At 30.2% G+C, this 24,326-nt stretch overlaps 1 protein-coding gene across 2 annotated transcripts in view; it reads left to right on the forward strand.

Moving 5' to 3' along the window:
- LOC105258850 (paired box protein Pax-1) overlaps positions 1-24,326 on the forward strand; it is a 300,736-nt gene that overhangs the window by 158,697 nt on the left and 117,713 nt on the right. The gene's annotated exons all lie outside the window — the stretch shown is intronic.

Raw genomic sequence — 24,326 nt, forward strand, 5'->3', positions numbered from 1 at the left:
CGCGGCGAAGCGGTGGGCGGGTCGCTCTCCGAGACATGATGGTGGTTTGCGATATATCGCAATACCGCGCCGAAAAATGACCCGTCCCCCCTTTTCGTGGCGAGAAAATGATGCGCTATCATTTCCACACCACCTTGCGGTAGATAGCATGGTGCGCTTTTTTTATAGTGGTTTCCCCCATAGGCCTATTCCACTCTCAATTTAAAAATTATTCAAAATGCCATTTACTATACGCTGAATATATCGTAAATGTAAAAAATTAATGGACAGTACCTTTACAAAAATTCGTGGTTGAAAATTCCTCGATAAAATGTATTGCACACGTTGATAATGTGATACGATGATAAAATTCTTCAAGAATCCTTTCTTCATCTCGTACACGAAGACGCACTGCTGGACCGGTTATCCCGATATTATGCACGACACTCAGTTTCACATAATTATTGCACAACACGTAAAATTGTACGGCCACTTGGTTTTCGTGCACGCCCGAGAAATGATTCCATGTAAATTGCGGCCGCACGATAAGTATTTTCTCCCGCTAGTCCGTATGCCACAATCATATCCGTATATTCCTGCAGAGTACACTTCATTTTCACTGGTAATTAACTGCGCGAACATAAGATTTTTACTAAGCGTCTTAGCTCTCGCACGTTGTTGCCAGACTGCGTACGCCAGCAGCACGCAACTACAGCTGAGCGGACATGCGAGTGTAATCATAGTGCGCAGGCGTCGAACTCACACGTACGCTTACACTCACATGTCCGCTCAGCTGTCAGCTGTAGTTGCGTGCTGCTGGCGTACGCAGTCTGGTAACAGCGTGCGAGAGCTAAGACGTTTTAATAAAAATCTTGTGTTTGCGTAGTAAATTAACAGTGAAAATGAAGTGTACTCTGCAGGAATATACGGATATGATTGTGGCATACGGACTAGCGGGAGAAAATACTTATCGTGCGGCCGCAATTTACATGGAATCATTTCTCGGGCGTGCACGAAAACCAAGTGGCCGTACAATTTTACGTGTTGTGCAATAATTATGTGAAACTGAGTGTCGTGCATAATATCGGGATAACCGGTCCAGCAGTGCGTCTTCGTGTACGAGATGAAGAAAGGATTCTTGAAGAATTTTATCATCGTATCACATTATCAACGTGTGCAATACATTTTATCGAGGAATTTTCAACCACGAATTTTTGTAAAGGTACTGTCCATTAATTTTTTACATTTACGATATATTCAGCGTATAGTAAATGGCATTTTGAATAATTTTTAAATTGAGAGTGGAATAGGCCTATGGGGGAAACCACTATAAAAAAAGCGCACCATGCTATCTACCGCAAGGTGGTGTGGAAATGATAGCGCATCATTTTCTCGCCACGAAAAGGGGGGACGGGTCATTTTTCGGCGCGGTATTGCGATATATCGCAAACCACCATCATGTCTCGGAGAGCGACCCGCCCACCGCTTCGCCGCGTTCGTAGTATCGGATTACGGTGGGATGACTCTCGTCGCCGCGCGCTTTTACTCACGCAGATTGGCCGATCTTTTTTATTTAATATTTCGTTAATTATTGCGACAATCCCAAAGCAATACCGGTCATTTCTTGTTAATTCGAGCCAATCTACTTATTTATTTCATTAAGGTCGAAAATTTACGGACACCCTGTATATGTAAAATAAAATTTTCATTCATATATTTAGAGGATATCGATTTAAATAATTAAAATTTCTTAAACTTTTTGATAAACGAATTTCGAAACATTAATTTATGGCTTCAAACTATGCATTTTACATATTACGACCTTAAAGTATGTACCCGACTGGAAATTAAAGTAGGGTCTTGATAAGGGCCATACAATATTTGCCTGACTTCATTGTCGGGGCCTGTTTTTTTTGCCTTATCAGTACCTTATCAGTATTGTATAAGCATGTAACGCCATTTTTTTATAAGGTCCATATAAGGTATCATTATTAGGTCCTTATAAAATTAAAGTCAGGTCCTCATAGGGACCTAATTAGAAATTAAGATAGGATTCCGATAAGGACCATATACCGTTTACCTAATTTCGTTGTAGGGATATGATATTTTTGCCTTATCAGTACCTAAATGAGCATATAACACTATTTTCTTATAAAGTCCATATAAGGTATCATTATTAGACCCTTATAAAGTTATATCAGGTCTCATAGGGAAATATATAAGGTCATAATTAGGTATTTTAATGAGAACCCACGATAACGATAAAATAATTTCTGTTTGGTTATTGTCAAGATAATTATATTTTTGATGTGACAATCACAATTAAAAAAAAAAAAAAAAAAAAATTAAAAAAAAAAAAAAAAAAAAAAAAAAAATGAATTTAATTTTTAATTTTTTTTTTTTTTTTTAGAATTTACATTATATAAATAAGAATTTAATAATAAAAATTTAAAAATAATATATTTATTATTATATTAATAATTATATTATATTGATATTATTTTTATGAATATTATATTGAAAAAAAAAAAAAAAAAAAAAAAAAAAAAAAAAAAAAAAAAAAAAAAAAAAAAAAAAAAAAAAAAAATTATAAAAATTAATATAAAATTCATTAACATATAGAACAACTACTCGATAATTTTTTATTTTTTATTCCGTTGTTTGCTCAATTTTTATTTTGATTGTTTTTTTTTTTTTTTTTTTTTTTTTTTTTTTTTTTTTTTTTTTTTTTTTTTTTTTTTTTTTTTTTTTTTTTTTTTTTTTTTTTTTTTTTTTTTTTTTTTTTTTTTTTTTTTTTTTTTTTTTTTTTTTTTTTTTTTTTTTTTTTTTTTTTTTTTTTTTTTTTTTTTTTTTTTTTTTTTTTTTTTTTTTTTTTTTTTTTTTTTTTTTTTTTTTTTTTTTTTTTCGTTGAATTGCTCAATTGTTCCATGCTATCACATGGTAATGTAATTAGGTTTTCATTATCCTCCTCATCTTCTGATGAAATTCTTGATTGCTCTCTATTTACTTGGTCTTTTAATATAGATAAAATATTTTCCACGTTTATGATAAGCTTTAAGATTGGTCTTTTAAGAACTGTTATTTCGTTTGTTAATTCTTGTAATTTTTCCTCTATTTTTTTTAAAGATTCTGAAAATTCAAGAAAAAATTATCAATATATAGAAATTATCAATATATCACATCTCATTCACAACTTAATTTACCTTCATGCTTGCAATTAGTTTGAGTACATTTAAATTTTTTAGAAGAAGTCGATGATAGCTCTTCAGTCGATTCTTCAGAAATATCAATTGCTAGTTCTAATTCCTCCTTCTCCGAAGAAGACTCATCTGACCGTTTTCTATGTATATTCAACTTTTTATTTTTTTTTCTGAAAATAAATATTTTTAATTAAATTATTTTTGTTATTATTATTTTTATTATTATTATTTTTATTATTATTTGATATGTCATTGTGCTAATTTTTGCAATTATATTTTTAGCGTACTTTTTCTTGAACCTTCAGAAAATTCAAAACTACAGAGATCAAGCAAAAACTTGATTACAAGATAAAGAGAATGATGAGAACCCGATTTAATTACCATGTAATAGCGTAAAAAATTTAAACAATTCAATGAAAAATTAAAATCAAATAAAAAATATAAAAAATTATAAATATATGTGCACTATATATATGTATATTAAGACTTACGATAGGATTCGTCATAAATTTCTTTCGAAAACGATTGATGATATTCATCAGTTATTTGTTTTTCATTATAACTTATTTCTTCGAAATTGTTTTTCGATTTACTTGCGGTCTCAACATCTAACTCACTATCCGTTGTAAGAACATATTGCTGGAGATTCAATTTTTTTAACTTTTCCTCTGCTTCAGAATACGTTCCTAAATTATTCATAATAATGTACATTAAAAGTATTACTTATAAATATTATTAAAAAGTAGTAATTTTTTTTTAAATAATTGTTATATAAAAAAACTGAGAGAAAAATTGTTTTACAACGCAAGTAATTTATTTCTCTAGTAGTTTTAGAATAAATTTCCAAAAAATTATTATTGCGTTTCTTTACAATAAATTATTGAAAAATAAGCATATACTGAGGAAAAAATAAGTAGATCCAACAAAATGGGCGCTCATATACTGCCAATAAAACATATCTTTTGCAATATAATTATTTTGAAACAAATATGTTGTCATTAGATTAAACAATCCATATGGGATGTTTAATTCAAGGACAACATATTTGTTTCAAACAATAATTATAATGCAATAAGTATATGTTTCATTGGCAGTATACAGGGTGAGGCAAAAGTATGGAAACCCCTAAATTTTTCGAAAACTATGCATTTTAGAAACAAATGTTTCAGACAAAGGTTGTAAGGTTTCAAGTAATGCATTACGTAGCAATATCAATGTAACCTTGAATAGCACCGTCAAGGTCACATAAAAATCACTTTGAATTTTTGGAATCCCCTACTTTTTATTATATATTCTTGTAGCTTGTTTCAAGAGCTTTCCAAAACACTATAATAAAGTATTTTTTCAGTGAGTAACTTTTCAAGTTATAAGGCTCGAAATAATTTCTTAATTTTACATAAACCATAAAATATCTAGTAAACCATTCATTTTTCGATTATCTTACCTTCATACTTTTATGTACAAAATAATGAGAGGAATCAATTGGTGTAAAGAAAACATACAGTTGTTTTTAAGAAAAAATATGGAATTGTTAATTGCAAATTACATATTTTTTCTTAGAAACAACTATGTGTTTTCTTTACACCAATTGATTCCTCTCATTATTTTGTACATAAAAGTATGAAGGTAAGATAATCGAAAAATGAATGGTTTACTAGATATTTTATGGTTTATGTAAAATTAAGAAATTATTTCGAGCCTTATAACTTGAAAAGTTACTCACTGAAAAAATACTTTATTATAGTGTTTTGGAAAGCTCTTGAAACAAGCTACAAGAATATATAATAAAAAGTAGGGGATTCCATTTAAAAAATTCAAAGTGATTTTTATGTGACCTTGACGGTGCTATTCAAGGTTACACTGATATTGCTACGTAATGCATTACTTGAAACCTTACAATCTTTGTCTGAAACATTTGTTTCTAAAATGCATAGTTTTCGAAAAATTTAGGGGTTTCCATACTTTTGCCTCACCCTGTATATGTGAGCGCATATTTTGATGGTTTACTTATTTTTGTTCTTAGTGTATTAATAACCATATAATACAAAGTTTATATATATATATATATATATATGTGTGTGTGTGTGTGTGTGTGTGTGTGTGTTTGTGTGTAAAAACTAAAACTTTTTTTTAATTTACTTGCTTTCCCGCATGACTGTACAATGTATTTCGGCCATGAGTAATTCGGTGGTTGACAATTTTTTACAAGATTTCTTAATTTTGCTAATCTTTCCTTATTATAAGGCCGTGGCATAAAGTGACATAAGAATGCATTTTTTTTAACATCCCACATAATCCATTCCTTCGGCACAATATCAACACTTTTAACATTATTTCTTATGCCTTTAAATTCAATTAACCTATATTTATAATCATTACTCATCTGCAATTGTAAAAAATATTTTTATATAACTCATGAATTTTTTATAGAAAATAAATAATATAAACAATTTTTTAAATTTTAATTAACACTTACCTTGAAAGGATGCAAAAATGTAAGAATTTATAATTTTTATTGTGCTATTTACGATGCGACAGGCGTAGCACGATATATATAAGACATTTTTACAAACATTTGATTGTTAAGTAAATATATGCCGAGCGCTCAGTGGCGTCTCAAGTCCATGAAGCAAAATGTTCAAATTGTAAACTTGTTTCTTTACATATGTAATTGTGCTAATACATAAATTTTTTCTTTCTCGACTACACTGAGATTTATATTTATCATTTTTTTCTGTATCTCATTTACTTTATATGTGCCAATCTTTCCATTTCTTTTCGTTACAGTCCATGCTGATAAATATTTTGAATTGCATGGATAATTATACATAGATTTCTTTTTTTTTTAAATATCACCACAAATTTCTATGTGTTCCATATGCGTTTGATTCTCCGGAAGATAAATATTATTAATTTGTATTATACTGCCATTAAAAAGTAAAACTGTGTTATTAGGTGATTTTGTTGTTAAGAGCACATCTTTATATTTTAATTTTTTTATATTTATTTTTCCTGAATTTTGACAGCTTGATTTTTTTAGAACTTTAATTCCATATGATACATTTGGTTGCGCTTGATGAATACAAGATATTTCATTGTAACGATGGCATATTTGCGATAAAGGTTTATTGCCACTACGTAATAATTTCTTCATTTTTCCTAATGTGTTTTCGAACGGAAATGATGTAATGTCAGATAGAGGACATTGCATGAATGACACATCATCCGCAATGTGCAGTAGATTGTGGACGTTACCAATTAAAAATTCCTTTCCATAAAATTTTGCTGTGAGATGTACAAATTTTTTTAATAAGTTTCGGGCATGCGTACAGTATTTTAGTGCTGTGTCTTTTCCCGACAAAATCCGAATAGCAGCGTGAAGAATCATAAAATGTTTATATATATCTTCTGGTAAAATTTTTTTGAAAATAATTGGTCCAATATACAATAAAAGGAAATGATATTCAGTAGCCTTAAATTTTTTAAATTCTGATAGGGATCGAGTTGTTCTTTGGAATTCCTCTGGGATATACTGTTGAATTTTTATTAACAGAGAAGACAATTGTGTTTTTGAATTGTACGATAATTTTTTAATATATCGTTTGTCCTCTGTACCTTCCAACCAGCACTCCAATAGTTTCTTCATAATTCCTAAATAAAGGAGATGCATTGCATCAAGTGGAAAACTGTTTATCATGTCAATTGGTGGGTGAATATTAATTAAAGGAGATATTCCTTTGTGATGTTCGCTATTTACTTGCTCTCTGAAGGAACTATTCGTTCTTCTTTCATAATTACCATCTGGATAAATAGTCCGATTTTTATACCGTTCGCCATGTACTAACAACGTTCACATGCCAAAATCCGTTATGATTTTTTACATTTTACTGAACGAGTTTCTGCTTTTAGAATGTACTTTATTTTTAATTTATTTTCGATGGAGCAATTGACCTCAACAAATGTATTTTGGTTTCTGGTTTTTATCCCACATAAATCCGAATACCAGGTGGTGAAATAATCAATTGTGGAAAATGTTTATATAATAACTTCTGATATAAATTTATTTTTTGAAATAATGTCCATATACAATAAAAGGAAAGATATTCAGTAGCCTAAATTTTTATTCTGATAGGGAGGTGTTCTGAACCTTGGAAACTGTGAATATTAACAGAGAAACAATTGTTTTTTTTTACATAATTTTTAATATATTTTTCCTCTGTACCTTCAACCAGCACTCCATAGTTTCTTCATATTCCTAATAAAGGAGATGATTGCATCAGTGGAAACTGTTTATCATGTCAATTGGTGGGTGAATATTAATTAAAGGAGATATTCCTTTGTGATGTTCGCTATTTACTTGCTCTCTGAAGGAACTATTCGTTCTTCTTTCATAATTACCATCTGGATAAATAGTCCGATTTTTATACCGTTCGCCATGTACTAAACAACGTTCACATGCCCAAAATCCGTTATGATTTTTTATACATTTTACAAATGAACGAGCTGGCCTATCACAAATAAAAGCTTTAATACGAACTTGAAATACTTTATTATTTACATTTATTCCTTCAGATTGGAGCAGATTGATTTCCTCAACAAACTTTTCAAAATATTTTTGGGTATTTTCTGGTTTTTGATTTCCACAATAAATTGTAACCGGAAATGGTTTATAAACATCAGGTTGGTGGAAAATTTTACATAAAATTGGCCAAAAACTTATTGAACTGGACTTAAATAGTGGCAAACCATCTACATTTATAATCAACTCTATTAAATTTAAATGTAAATCAGGATTAAGATATTTTACAAGGTGTGAAGTTAGACCAAAATATACAAATAAACCATTATCATTTTCATCTAGTTTCTCAATTTTATAATTTTCACTTGTAGTTTGTAAAAATGTTTTAGAGCTTTTTGGTAATTCAGGTAAGATGGGTCGTAATATATTTAATTAACCATCTAAGCGAGAATGGGGAAGTGGCGGAAATTGAATTGCCCATTCTCGAAGATCATTTATAATATTATTTGATTTTTGTTCGACTGACGAATTTGATGAAACTGATGAAGAAATATTTGCAGACTCATTTTCTGACATATCCAAATCATCTTCTGACACGTCTTCTCGAATATCACTTTCCTCAGTATTATCATTATCTAATGATATATTTGTCTCGTTTTCTAAATGAAAATGGTTTTGTACTTCAATCGCTGACTCTGTCTGTATGTCGCTGTCAAAATAGTTTTGTTGTTGTAAATTATCAACTTGAAGCAATTCCGATTCTTCAGATGACGCACTTGATGGCACTATTATGTTGTTTTCCGCATAATTTTCGTTTCGACTTTTTTTTCGAAGCACACGATATTTTTGGACTCTTAAACGTGTTGAAACACGTTTTCTTGCTAATATTCTATCAAATAAATCCATAATATTGCACTAATAACCTTAACTGGCAAACGTCTTGGAACAATGCAGTACACTATGTGAAGTATGTCTATTATTTTGTCTGTTATTGATTTTTTATAAGAAAAAATTATTTTCATAAGAAAAAATCAATAACAGATGACAGATCAGTCCATTAGTCATACGGGACTGAGCGCGCGATATCGATTCTACGTGATATCGTTAATGATAGTAATATTATATTAATATTATCTCATTAATGGCAAACTTTAATCAAAATTTATAAGTAAAAAATAATATAATATAATATAAATAATTAAATAATATAGTATAATAATATAAAATAATATTATAATATAATAATAATATATATATATAATATATATATATATATATATATATATATATATATATATAATATTATAATATATTTCCGACGAGGCATATATACATTATCCTTATCAGGACCTGACTAAATAATTGCACCAAATTTCGAATAGAAAACGGCAACATGTCCTGATTGGAGCCCGCTTTTGTAACCTTTTATAAAATTTTGCATTTGAATTTTGTTTTTTATATTTTTCGACGAGGCATATATACATTATCCTTATCAGGACCTGATTAAATAATTCTACTAAATTTCGGATAGAAAAAGGCAACATGTCCTGGTCGAGACCCACTTAAGTAATCTTATAAAATTTTTTATATTTTCTGATGAGTCATATATACAGAGTCCTCATCATGACCTAATCAGATTACATGATTAAACTTTGCTTTCAGCTTTGCTATGATTACTTGATTGGGTAATAATAAGGACCTAATCGGTTAGCCTTAGTAAGGCATGCCTTAAGAATGCCCGGCCAGGTCCTTATGACATATCGGGCCAATTTCTAGTCGGGTAATAACTTGCATACTTTAAGATCGTAATATGTCAAAATGGTGAACACCGCAAAGGACGTTTTTAAAAACGGGATTTATGCTAACGCTTTTAAACAATATTCAATGTTGATAGACTTTAATAAAAAAATTCACAAACATATTAGAATACATGCTCTTTTTAACAAAAAAAAAGTTATCGAATAAAGTAATTATTTCCCGAAAAAAAACTCCCAAACTATGATCACTTTTTTGCCCATCTACTCATATATAAGTCCTTAATATATTACACGATTTCCAAATAAAATATAAAATATACAAAATTCATTATCTCTCAAGTGTTATATATTCTCTACAAAATAAATAACAATCGATTTAATGATTTCTTTTGAAATTCTACAAAACAATCTTGTTTTATAATTTGATGATACGATTTATAGCTTCAAACTATGCATTTTATACATATTACGATCTAAAAGTATGTAAATTGCATAATATGTTTGTGATTTTTTTTATTAAAGTCTATCAACATTGAATATTGTTTATTTGCGTTAGCGTAAACACCGCTTTTAAAAACGTTCTTTACAGTGTTCACCATTTTGAGTTGTTATGTCATCTGGGATAAAAATAGGCATTGAATTTCTAATTAGTGATATACAAGACAGTTAGCTACGAGCCGAAAAAAATTTTTTAAAAATTCGCAAAATGGTGGCTGCTTGAAGTTTTAAGTCTATTTTTGATCTATTTTTTCAAATTAACAATGCATGTTTTAAACATTTGTAAAAAACTTTTTTTTAAAGTCTGATCGTAGCTAATTAGATAAAGTATCCAAGAATATCGTGTTCAAATTTGAAAAAAATCTCTCGATCCGTTCTCGAGATATCGTGAACACCGCTTTTGAAAATCATGTTTCGAGAAAAACGCGTTTAAAGTTTGGGAAGAGATTTGGAAATCTTAATTGTTTATAATGCTATAACTCGAAAACAACTAGTCCTACAAAAAAAATGTAAGAAACAAAAAAGTTTCTGTTTTGTATGTATTATATAGATCGTAGTAGGGATATTTAGGGTTCCCACAATTTTTAATGCCTCGGTACGCTACAATGGTCGGGCGCCCCGCTGCGCTCCAGCTCGGGCTGCTCCGCTCCGTTTCAGTAAATTCTCCATAACTTCTACAATTCTTCGAATTTCTTAATAATATTTTAACACAATATTCTTAAAACTACTTTCAAGAAATGCAAAAAAATCGATTTTTTCAAAATTCTACTCATATAATAAATAAGCCCTTAAGGGGGTACCCTAATTTATTGGACCTTTTTTGCACAATTTTGTTTTCATAGTAGAATTTATTCAAATGTTCTGAGCTTAAAGTATGTTATATTATAATATGAATTTCGAAGAATATGAAGAATTTTTTTTTTTTTTAAATGACATCCGTGGGAGATCCGGCCACCTGAAGAGAGTCCCTTTTTTTTCTGGCGACCACGATTTCTCGAGTTTGAGCGTCTGAAACAAAAAATCCAAAAAGATTCTTAAAGAGTACATGTATCGCTATGGCATGAACTTCAATCATCGAAAAATAATGAAAAATAAAAAATGGCAGACTTTTCAATTTTTCGACCATTTTTTTCCATTTTTTCACAACGTAAATTGTTTAAAAATGTTGTTAAATATTGATAAAAAATTCTGATTCTGCTTCATGCCAAAATTATGCATGTAGTGAACATCTCTGTGCAATTTGAGCCAGATTGGCTGTGTAGATTTTTCAGAATCGTGGTCGCCAGCTCAAAAAACACAGTTTCGAGAAAAACGCGATTTAAGTTTTGAAGCGTAAAAATACACATAAAATCGGAAAAAAGGGTCTTACACTCAATCGGCGATGCCTGATCCTGATAGAGTATTCCTTCAGTCTCCTCAAAATATTCATTTTCGCGTGCTTTTTCACTTCTGATTTGCATCCAGCGTTCCTTTGTCGTCTCACAGCTGCGCTTATTGGCTGAAGTAATACGTAAGTTGTCCTTTTGCTCCGCGAGAGCGGCTGCTGCTCTACCAATCATAACGCCCATGGTCTCCATAATTTTAATCAATGGTTTGTAGCCCTCGTTAAACGTGCAAAGTGCACAATTTGCAATTTCAACTATTTTTTTCCCAACAAACATGTGCTTAGGAGCCAAATGCCAAACACACGAATTGAATGACTCGTTGTTATTCTGCGTGTTTGCTCCTAAGCACCGCTGTATCAAATCGTCAGAGGACAGATCCTCGTAAATATTTTTCAACAGAGGTTGAATTTCCTCATCAAGTGCTGGAGGATGTTTGAAATTTTATTCATTTCCGAAAGCCTCGACGATGCGATACTTACACTAAGACGCTGCGCCCGGAGGACAGTACGAATGCTGGGGATTATCGTCTGTCGAAATCTTGTGGTAGAACGCCGAGATGTCATTTTTCATTCTATCAATGGAATTTGGATTTCTACGAATGACAAGCTCGTAGTATGTTGATAATTCTAGCATGATTTTATTCGTCAAGACAACAGTTTTCACCGCCTTCCTTTTGGGTGCCTTTTTCAAACTTTTATCTTTGTCTTCAAGAATTTTCTGCGATTTTCTCAGTTGTGTCAAATTTTTTGCGTCTTTCGCACGTTTGTACATGCGCTTTTTTACGTGCAACACGCACTCCATTTTTTACGCTCAAATCCGCACCGTAGGGCTCTGCATCTTTCAAATTTTTAAAGGTTTTCGTATCCCCGTCACCAATATAATTTTCGTAATATACGTTGTGCAATCCAACAGACCTCTTGAACATTTCCAACGCTCCATTTACCTCCATCTTTCCTGCACTGCCTTCATGATTAGCAGTACAATGTTCTTGGTGTTCCTCATAGCCAAGCTCGTGCTCCTTTCCGGCCCATAATTCGCACATTTTGCACACTAGATTTCACGACTACATTCAATATTTTACCGGTAAATTTCCCGATTAGAGACACTATACCAACGAGTGAGGTAAAACCCTGTTTCGCCCATGAGCCGTCGCCAGATACAGTCAAGTGGTTTCTCACATTGCCGGCAGCTTCGTTCTGCTCCTACTCTTCAGGATGGCCTACGCCAATTAGGCGCATAGCGAAAACAAACCGCCAATTGATTTCGTAGGACGTATTTATTCGAGGGCTACTTGAGATACGGATTTCTGATTCGCATTTGCATTGCATCATTAACATAAACCCTAATCCTTGTTCGGCCCGCTTAGAAAATTTGATGTCACTCTTGCAAGTTTTACAAATAAGATAATCTTGCAACGACAGAAACAGAAAGAAATTCACGATGCAGTAGCGTAAGATGGTCAACGTTCACTTCGAAATCAGCCTCTTGTCTGGCAATTTTTTTGGCCGAAGCACTCGTGTTCGCAACATCTTGCTCGGATGTATGTTGATTACCGCAAAATAATCTTTTTTTCGAACGAGACCGCTTCAACGTGTTTTGTTTGTTGCCCTTTCATCCATTACGAAAGATATCTGTTCCAAAACACATTGTAACGTACTTTCGAACTCCGATATACACAAAACAAATAACCTTTTCTCACGAAAACACATGTACTACTATGCTACCAAGAAGACCAGCACGTGTACGGACTGAGAATATTCGAAAAATATAGAATGGAAACTATGCTAGAGCGATATAATACGAGTGCCCGCATGACGCGACAGGTGTGCGCTGCGCGCGCTTCGGAGCCTTGTGTCATATTTTTCAGCCTCTTTTTGAATGCTCTGAGGGAAAATAAGGTTTCTACCTTATTTCTATAGGTATATAGTGAGCAATAATAAAAAAAATCGATGTTTTGAAAAATTAAATTAGGGCTACCCCCTTAATTGAAATCATGTTTACTTTTGAGGCATTCTAGTATATTCTCTTACTATCAATGAAATACATAACAATATAGTTTTATTAAAAATTGAAAATAAAAAATGTCATATTCGTAATATCACTTTAATCGTAAAAATTTTATTAATCTATTAAGATTATTTTCAAAAAGAAAATCAAAATATAAAAATTTTTATTTTTATTATAAAATATATTGCGTGTACGATTGCTTCTTACGACATTCGGCCTCTAGCACGCACTTGGAGTGAGAAAAACGCCAAACAGACCGAATATTGTAAGAAGCAACCATCTACGCCGCGGCGTCGCCAGTCTAATAGTTTAACGTAGCAAAGAGGACACCGTCACGCTAGATAGTACAAAAGTATCTCTAACAATAAGTATAAAAGTATATATATATATATATATATATATATATATATATATATATATATACCGGGTGTTTCAGACCACCCGTACACCCCATTTTAAAGCAAAGGAAGTGGTTATTTTGAAAAATGTTTCAGACAAAAGTTGTTGAAGATAAAGTAATGCATTACATGGGTAAATTTGATTGACCTTGGGTGGCGTCGTGAAGGTCATGTCAAGGTCGACTTGAATTTTTTAAATGGGAACCCCTATTTTTCATTGCATATTCTTGTAGCTTATCTCGAGAGCTTTCCAAAACACTATAATTAAGTACCTTTTTATTAAGTACTTTTTGAGTTATAAGGCTTGAAATAATTTCTTAATTTTACATAAACCATAAAATATCTAGTAAACCATTCATTTTTCGATTATCTTACCTTCATACTTTTATGTACAAAATAATGAGAGGAATCAATTGGTGTAAAGAAAACACATAGTTGTTTCTAAGAAAAAATATGTAATTTGCAATTAACAATTCCATATTTTTTCTTAGAAACAACTATGTGTTTTCTTTACACCAATTGATTCCTCTCATTATTTTGTACATAAAAGTATGAAGGTAAGATAATCGAAAAATGAATGGTTTACTAGATATTTTATGGTTTATATAAAATTAAGAAATTATTTCAAGCCTTATAACTCAAAAAGTACTTAATAAAAAGGTACTTAATTATAGTGTTTTGGAAAGCTCTCGAGATAAGCTACAAGAATATGCAATGAAAAATAGGGGTTCCCATTTAAAAAATTCAAGTCGACCTTGACATGACCTTCACGACGCCACCCAAGGTCAATCAAATTTACCCATGTAATGCATTACTTTATCTTCAACAACTTTTGTCTGAAACATTTTTCAAAATAACCACTTCCTTTGCTTTAAAATGGGGTGTACGGGTGGTCTGAAACACCCGGTATAAATACAGGATGTCCCAAAAGTCCCGGAACGGTCGAATATTTCATAAACTATGCACTTTAGAAAAAAATGTTTTAGACAAAAGTTGTATGGATGAAGGGGGCCATAAGATGGTCATTGGTTTTACCTTGAAAAGTCGTTTGAAGGTCACGTGAAGATCACCTTCAATTACTTAAATGGAACTCCCTACTTTTCATTGCACATTCTTATAGCTTATCTCGAGTTTTCCCAAACGCTATAATAAAGTATTTCTTTATTGTGTACTTTTCGAGTTATGAGGCTTGAAATAATTTCTTAATTTTACATAAACCATAAAATACCTAGTAAAATATTCATTTTTCGATTATCTTACCTTAATAAACTTTTATGTACAAAATAATGAGAAGAATCAATTGGTGTAAAGAAAAAACATAGCTGCTTTTAAGAAAAAATATGTAATTGTTAATTGCAAATTACATTTTGTTTTTCGAAACAATTATGTGTTTTTCTCAGGAGCAATGCACTTGGACACAGTACAATTGGACACGGTGCAAATGGACACGGTGCAAATAGACACGAAACTTTGCACACGGTTCAATTGGACACAGTGCATTTGGACACAATAATTTTGGACACAGAAGAAAATTTATCTGGACACCGTTCAGTTGCACACCGCTCAGTTGCACACCGTTCAGTTGCACACCGCTCAGTTGCACACCGTTCAGTTGGACACATAAAAATGCACATCGTTCAGTTGGATACGAAGATGTGCGACTTGTACTTTTGGACACGAAAAATGTTTGATAAGATGTCGTGGAACAAGAAGTGGATTAGTATACACATACACACACGCGCGGGGAGGTGCAAGAGGGGGCCTTCGGCCCCCTTCCCACATCCACTCCGCTGGTAGGGTGGGTGGATCTCGCTTGCGGATGGATTTCGATACGCATCTTACTGGTATGCATTTTTATGTGTTCAACTGAACGGTATGCAACTGAACGGTGTGCAACTGGACGGTGTACATTTTTATGTGTCCAGCTGAACGGTGTGCAACTGAATGGTGTCCAGATAAATTTTCTTCTGTGTCCAAAATTATTGCATCCAAATACACTGTGTCCAATTGAACCGTGTGCAAAGTTTCGTGTCTATTTGCACCGTGTGCATTTGCATCGTGTCCAATTGTATTACTGTGTTTAAATGAAGGCCACTCTGTTTTCTTTATACCAATTGATTCCTTTCATTATTTTGTACATAAAAGTATTAAGGTAAGATAATCGAAAAGTGAATATTTTACAAGATATTTTACGGTTTATGTAAAATTAAGAAATGATTTCAAGCCTCATAACTCGAAAAGTGTTCGATGAAGAAATACTTTAGTATAGTGTTTTGGAAAGCTTTCGAGATAAGCTACATATGCAATAAAAAATATGTAATGTAATTCCATTAAAAAAATTGAAGGTTACCTTCACATGTTTCGGACAAAAGTTGTATGGTTTCAAGGGAGACATAAGGTGATGTCATTAATTCAACCTTGAATAGTTACTTGAAGGTCACGTGAAAGTTACCTTCAATTTTTTAAATGGAACTGCCTACTTTTTATTGCTTTTGCAGCTCATTTCGAGAGCTTTCCAAAACACTATAATTAAGTTAGTTTCCATTAAGTACTTTCCGAGTTATGAGGCTTGAAATAATTTCTTAATTTTACATAAATCGTAAAATATCTTGCAAAATATTCATTTTTCGATTATCTTATCTAAATACTTTTATGTACTATACAAAATAATGAAAGGAATCAAATGGTATAAAGAAAACGCATAGTTATTTTTAAGAAAAAATATGTAATTGTTAATTGCAATTTAAATTAAAAATATGTAATTGTTAATTGCATTTATTCTTCGATACAACTATTTACTCTTTTGTTTTAATTATTTAAAAAAACTACAAATAAAAAAAATAATAATTAAAGCAAAATTGTAAACAATAATAAAAAATAAATAATAATTACAGTAACAGTAATAATGATTACAAGTAAGTGAGTAAATGAGAGAGAGAGAGAGAGAGAGAAAGTGAGAGAGAAAGAGAGAGAGAAAGAAAGGCAGAAAAAGAAAGAGGGAGAGAGTGAGAATGTATATATTCGCAAGTCTGTATATCATATGTAGCGACCAGCTGATCGCAGCAGGCGTTCCACGAAAGCACCCGCGTTTGACGGTGAATTTTCCACCCTTGCTTGCCTCTTGTATCCGATCCGTCATAAGTGAATTACTTCCTTTAATAATTCAAAAACTAAGGTTGAGATGAAATTTTGCCAAAGGAAAAATCATCTTACAAGGAATATATCCCAAACCGGAACAGATTTGATTCTTCTTCAAATATGTTGTTAAATACACAAATCTAAAAGACAAGTATTTTTTTATATGTGCAGATTTTGAGTTTTAAGGGGTGAACACCCCTTTGAAGAAAAACGGTATTTTTTTTAGAATCGAATATCTGCTAAACTATAAAAGTTAAAGAAAAAAAATGTGCAACATATTTTAATGGCATGAAGAGTACTTTAAAGTTATATGAACAAAATTTTTTTATTTTTTTTTTAAACTTCCACCACTTAATTTTTTTTTTAAATTAAAATTTTTTTACCTAATTTAAAGCTTATTTTTTCCAAATTCAACCATGTGTAATAAACTCATGTTACGATATCATTTTCGAAAATTAGTTATAAACGCTCCTGTATATACGCTCATCCGTGCTATGTGCGTAAGTAATTACCGTCGAACAATAGATATATAACAAAGATATATAAAAAATGTTTATGTATAATTTTTATTTATGTTTTCTATGTATTTATAACTATGTATTGTGCACATTTAGATTTAAAAAAATATATTTGCATTTCATATTATTCACTCATTATACATATTACAATAATGATATTCGACAAAAAAATGTTTCAAGGATAATGACTTCTTGCACCAAGAACATCTTACTATAACTATATTATTGCAACCTTCGATATCACATTTTGTTGAAGTTTCGTCAAAACTAAAGTGTACTGGATTTTCAAATTCGTCTGGTCTTTCATTCGTAACCACTTTTAAATTATGAATATTTTATAAATAAATTTTGATATCGTGGGGCTAATAATTGATTATGTATCAAAGATAGTAATTTTATTATATTATTTCGTTCATATAAATTTATATTACTTTTCAACAGTAAAATTGTATCTGAAAATTTTTTAGCAAAATTTTTCCAAATTCTGAATCCATAAACATCTAATGGTTGTATTTTTCCTGTAGTTTCTTTCGGTATTATCATAGTAGTAATATGTGTTCCTGGAGGTTAAATCCGAAATAATATTGAAGCAATGTCCAGTCCATGAATCGATAAGAAGAACGCCATTAGGACCCATGTTTGCAAAATAAGCTTCTTCTAACTACATTCTAAAATGATCTATAAAAAATATAAATTTTAATTTAATAGTTTTGTAGGACTCTTATTAAATTGTTAAATGAAATATGTTTGTTAAAGAAAGTAATTATAAAAGGGAAATACCTAATGTCATTTTGCCAGATTTTGATGCTCTTACAATAACATTTTCTGGATTAAATAAATTTTCTTCTATTCTTGGTCCAAATTTACCATTAGCTTCTTTTAATACAATAAATAAAGGTGACAACAAATTGCCATTACAAGATATTATTGATTGTATCGTATATGAATGGGTTGTTGATGATAAGGATTGCACGACACGTTCTATTTTCTTCTCTCCCTGATTAGACAATGATCTTCCAGAATTTTCAATTGGAAACCACTTTGATCTGAATTGTAAATATTTTCAGATCCAAACTGTTCAATAAGTGGTTTTACTGTTTCCAGAAAATCATCAGCTGATTGTTGCAAATCAGCAGAATCTTTTAATATTCTTCTAGTGACAAACTTCGTAACTTTTCTTGAAACAATTCGATGAGATTTCTTGAATCTTGCTATCCAACTGTGAGATGCCTTAAATATAGGATTTAAATTTCCTATTTCGTCTTAAGCTTATAAAGCCCATTTTTTTAGATCAATATCATAAAGCATGAATCCTGATTCAATAGCTGCAGTAAATTTATCATGTGTAAATTTGGAGATATAAGATAATTTTTCTATACGACTTTCCCCTGATTGTAGTTGTTCTTCCCATCGCCTTAACTGACGTTCAGATGAAACTCTTCTAAATTTACTTTGTACTACTTTTAGAGGACGATTCCTTTTTTTATAATTACTGTTTTCATCAATGTCCCGATATCGCCAATACTCAACAGCTTATCTTTCATAAGAATTATCAAAATTTGTATCATCATTTAAACAATGAGGATGAGAATTTAAATTATCTTCATTCCATGCTTTTTCGTCATCTTCAATTACTACTTAAAACTGTGTAATTTATAAGGTTCTTCATAATCGAGATATATTTCTTCCGTTACTTCCAACCCATTATAATGAAAAATACTATCCAGCAATATTTTTTTTATGTTTTCCTTTAATTCCATTTCTATTTCAGTTACTGGCGTTTCTGTTAGATATATTGAATTTATTGACACCAATAAAAATCTAACAATGTTAAGCGGATTGATAATCATATTCGAAGATGTTAAATTTTGCTTTTATTGCAATAGAAGAACAGTTTATACAGATATTTTTACAATGAAAAGATTACATGAACTGATCAAGCGTAAAATGTAATTTATTAAAGTGAGAATTATGCTGCTACATGAAAAATTTATATTAACTTATCAGAAACACGTAATTATATAATCTTATGATTCATTTTAACGTAAGATATAAATTTGTTTATGCCAAATATTGCGACAATGTATTTATTCATGTATTTGTTCAAAGATCTGGAACACGTACACATAATCTTATTTTATCATTCATTTAACGTAAGATATAAAATGTTTATGGCAAATATTACAACATGTATTCGCAAGATTCAATTGTAAAATAATTTTATTATAGGTAGGTAAATTTAGAAAAAAAATTGTTTTTAATTTTTATAGAAGAAATTAAATATTAAAGAAATAATGAGAGCTGGGAATATATTTAAAAAAATTCTTATTAATAATATTAAAAAATTTTTTTTTAAATTTAAATATGCACAACACGCAGTTATAAATACAGAAAACATAAATAAAAATTATACATAAACATTTGTTATATATCTTATTGTTCGACAGTAATTACTTACGCACATAGCACGGATGAGCGTATTGTATACAGAAGCGTTTATAACTAATTTTCGAAAATGATATTTCGTAACATAACTTTATTACAAATGGTTGAATTTGGAAAAAAATAAGCTTCAAATTAGGTAGAAAAATTGTAATTTTGAAAAAAAGATTAAGTGGTGGGGGTTTAAAAAAAAAGAAATAAAAAAATTTTGTTAACATAACTTTAAAGTACTCTTCAAGCCGTTAAAATTTGTTGCACGATTTTTTCTTTAATTCTTATAGTTTAGTAGATATTCGAATCTAAAGAAAAATACAGTTTTTCTTCAAAGGGGTGTTTCACCCCTTAAAACTCTAAATCCGCACATATAAAAAAATACGTGTCTTTTAGATTTGTGTATTTAACAACATATTTGAAGGAAAATCAAATCGGTTTCGAACAGTTGTGACACTTCCCTTAGAATTGATTCAAGAATGTCATTTCAAGGACTATAGGGTTATTTTGAATTACCCGGTATATACAGAGTGTCCCAGCTATCGTATGTCAAAGAAAAACTATAAATAGATCTCGCTAAACTAAACTAAAAAGTTTTATACCATTTTGCAAACGACTACACAAAATTTAGAGATATTTAATAATTAAATTTAATTATTAAAAAAGATCAGCCAATTCGCGTGAGTAGAAGCGCGCGGCGAGAAAAACCGACCCACTGTAACTTGATACTAGGTACGCAGTGGGCAGGGCACCAAACGTAAAGCTGTAACGCTGCGCACTGCCATCATGTTTTGAGCGATGAGTGTGTAAACGCGTGGCGAAGGCTCCTCCCCTCCCCAATCACCGCTTCGCCGCGCGCCGCCATTATGTACAGTTAGACTGCCTTCGCCGTGTGCTTCTAGCCGTGCGCATTGGCCGATCTTCTTTATTTAATTTTTCGTTAATTATTGCGATAATCACAAAACAATAGAAGTCCTTCCTTCTTAATTTGATCCAATCTACCTCCTTATTTCGTTAAGGTCAAAAATTCCCTAACACCCTATATATATACCAGAGACCTGAAAAATACAGTTCAATCGATTTTCACTAATTGGTTTGTATTCCATCGATCACATCATTCATTTTTTGTGGCATTGTATCATGATGGATAGGAGAAGAAAAAGACATAAAACTGGAGAAAAAACAACTTATATGTAACAAAATGTTTAACAAAAGTCTTTAAACATAATTTACAGTAATTTTCCCTAAAAAAATCATTTTTCTAAAAAAATAAAACATCAAAAAATAATTTTTCTAAAAATACACTAAAAAATAAAATATCAAAATAAAATATGAAATCAATAATTACTATTAGTAAGCCAAGTACTTAAGAGTAATTTGTTAATACAATATTTGCCATGAAATCAATCTTACATTGTAGAAATATTATACATAAATTCTCCCTAAAAAATTAAAACGCATTTTATTTTTATTTAGAGAATTTTTTGATTTTTAAAATCGACATTAAATGAGAATTAGGATTCTTTTAGTTCCCAAAACTTTTTATATATAATGTATATAATTAAAAAAAAATGTTGTACATAAATCATACATCGTTTTACAGTTTCAAATCATACAGTCTTTATTAAGTATCGAGTTTAAAAATCAAAAAGTTTCTCTGAATAAAAATAAAATGTGTTTCAATTTATTAGGGAAAATTTATATATAATATTTCTACAATGTAGAGATTGATTTCATGGCAAATTTACAAATTGCTCTTAAGTACTTGGCTTACTAATAGTTAATTATTGATTTCATATTTAGTTTTGATATTTTATTTTTTAGAGTATTTTAAGAAAAATTATTTTTTGAGGTTTTATTTTTTTAGAAAAATGATTTTTTTAAGCAAAAATTAAATTATTTTTAAAGATTTTTTTCTGTTAAACATTTTGTTATATACTAAGTAGAATACTTTTATGTACTAGGCGTATTTTTTTACCTTCGTAAGGTTTTTTAGAAAGATATCACATTTTTTTGTAAAAATTTATATCTTTTTTGCAAATTATTTTTTGGGGGAAAATTTACATTATTACTTTTGTAGATTATTATTAGAGATATTTTTTTATTTAAATGTTTTGTTGCATACAAAATGAAATATTTTTTATGTACTTGGCGTATTTTCTTAAGATCTTTTTAGAGGGATTTTAGAGAATATCCTTTTGTAAAAATTTATATCTTTTCTGCAAAAAAATATATATATTAAACTTTTTGTCGCATACAAAGTGAAATGTATTTATGTACTTGTTTATTACTATACGATAAAATAATCTATTTAGCAATCTTATCTAATGGTATAGGTTTCGTATTTTTTGTAATACTGTTTTACCATTTTACACCTTTTCTGAAATATTAGATTTTATCCCCAAGGGGTGGCTTTTAAAAATTGTTATTATACGTTAAATTAGTCTTCCTAGAAACCTTAACTAACAGCGTAAATTCCATATTCCTGCAAAGCATCATCTTCGAAATATTATTTTTATTCTCTCCCAAGGTGATTTTTGAAATTTGCTTTTACATGGTTTTTGAAAATTATTATGATACGACAAATTACTTTTTTAAAAAATTTCATTTAACAGCAGAATTTCCTTATTTTTGCGGCTCCGTTTCTAAGATAAATTCCACAGATCAAATTCTACCCCAAAGGCGTAGTTTTTGAAAATTGTTACTGTACGATAAATTAATCTCTCTCACATACGTACACATACATTTATATATCACACGTATGCACGCATGTGATTTTATGTCTTAAAGCATCGTACATATCAAAGCAATAATCGTATTGGTGTGAACGCCGCTTGAGGGACAAACTCGCTTTGCGCGCGCGCGCACGCGCGCGCGCGTGGTGTGTGAGAATATGTACCTAAGTCTGAACCTGGAGAAGAACGAAAAATATTACAATTCTAATATTCGATCATCATTTCTCAGGATTAAATGCACCGATTTTATTCAAAGTGGTCGCAATCGAAAGCTTATATTCACATTATACAGGGTGTTAAAAAAATTTAGAAACGGTCAAATATCTCGAAAACGAAACATTTTTGAGAAAAATGTTTCGAACCACAGTTGTATGGCTTGAAGGAGGCTATCAGATAGTGACAATGATTTCGACCTTGGAGAGTCATTTGAAGATCACGTGAAGATCACCGTCAATTTCTTAAATGGAACTCCCTATTTTTTATTGCATATTCGTGTAGCTTATCTCGAGAGTTTTCCAAAAAACTTTAATAAAGTATTTCTTCATTCAGTAAATTTCGAATTATGAGGCTTGAAATAATTTCTTAATTTTACATAAATCGTAAAATATCTTGTAAAATATTCATTTTTCGATTATCTTACCTTAATACTTTTATGTACAAAATAATGAGGAATTAATTGGTGTACAAAATAATGAGGAATTAATTGGTGTAAAGAAAATACATAATTGTTTCGAAAAAACAAAATGTAATTTACAATTAACAGTTAATTTACATTTTTTTTTAAAAACAATTATGCGTTTGGAGTCTATTAAATGGAGTCGGAAACCGAATCTATTTAATAGATTCTAATTAGAGCAAGAAGACGCGAATATCAGCACGTCTTTAAAAAGAAACTTAACAGCTTACACGAAAGTAATATAATAATAAATTTAAGTGTCAGCTACAAATTGGTAAATTTCATTTTATATTTTTAACAATAAATAAATTTTTAAAATGTAAAGTATGGAAGTGACATGAATTTTATAAGTATATTTAACAAGAACTTGAATTTAAAATTATATGTAAAATGCATGTGTATCAAAAAAAAATCCTCATGCATAACGATTAATAGATCTCATAGATGTTTTGAAGACATTAGATATTTAAAGTTATTCATAAAGATATTAAAAAATTAGATATTGACAAGATATTTTACTTATACTATGCAATTAATGAGAAGCGTATACACAAAGCCAAACATCGAACACGAGGGGTGTTTGCGTGCAAAAGAAAATATAAGCACCGATTGACAATCATTATTCTACGGAGTCTGAAGAACTATTATGTAATCCATATGATTAGAGAGGTGAGTTAATATATAAAAATTTCTTCTTTTATTTATAAATTATCTACGATTAAAATTTTAAACACGATTTTCTTAAAATGAGATTTTTCTCAATCGCGTTGAGAAAAAGAATTATACATCCGATTAATATTATTAAGATCGCATTTTATACAAGAAAACCACACTCTTTTACAGCACATAGGGATTTTTTTTCATTCAAAGCTTTTTTTATTTTTTTTATTGATAAAAGAGCTCAATGTTGTAAAATTAAAATTTTTCAGCGGTCAATTACTTTGTTATTTTTTGAGATAATAATTTTTCTCATATTGTGATAGACATAAGCTTCTAATTTCTTAATATTTTTGTTTTTTAATTTCAGACGAACTATATGGTCGAATCATTGTCAACACCAGTAATGATTTTGCTTCAGCGCAT

Source organism: Camponotus floridanus, unplaced genomic scaffold (genome assembly GCF_003227725.1).
Source record: "Camponotus floridanus strain SB8 unplaced genomic scaffold, Cflo_v7.5 scaffold137, whole genome shotgun sequence".
Lineage (NCBI taxonomy): Eukaryota > Metazoa > Arthropoda > Insecta > Hymenoptera > Formicidae > Camponotus > Camponotus floridanus.